The following is a 391-nucleotide window of genomic DNA, read 5'->3' on the forward strand; positions in this document are numbered from 1 at the left end:
GTCGAGATACGTGCAAGGAAAGATTTTTTTTTCTTAAGGAATTGAAGCTTGGGGAGGAGGGGGAGGGGGAAGGGGGGGTAGGGGGAGTGAGGGGGGATAGTCGGCGAAAGGGAGATATAAGGAAATGAGGATTGAAAGGATAATAAGTAGATGAAAAAGGGAAAGAGAGAAAGGAGACTCATAAAGAAACAGACATAGGGAGATAGACGGGACGATAGATATAAAGAGAGAGCAGATATCACTGGTCGATGGATAGATAAATATGATGAATTTAGATGAAGAGAAACAGGGAGATAAAAGATTAGATAAGAACGGAGATTAGAAGGAGACAGAGAAGCATCTGCTCTTGCCTTCATGCAACAAGAGTTGTTTTCACTATTGGCAATGTATG

Source organism: Penaeus monodon, chromosome 22, assembly GCF_015228065.2.
Source record: "Penaeus monodon isolate SGIC_2016 chromosome 22, NSTDA_Pmon_1, whole genome shotgun sequence".
Classification (NCBI taxonomy): domain Eukaryota; kingdom Metazoa; phylum Arthropoda; class Malacostraca; order Decapoda; family Penaeidae; genus Penaeus; species Penaeus monodon.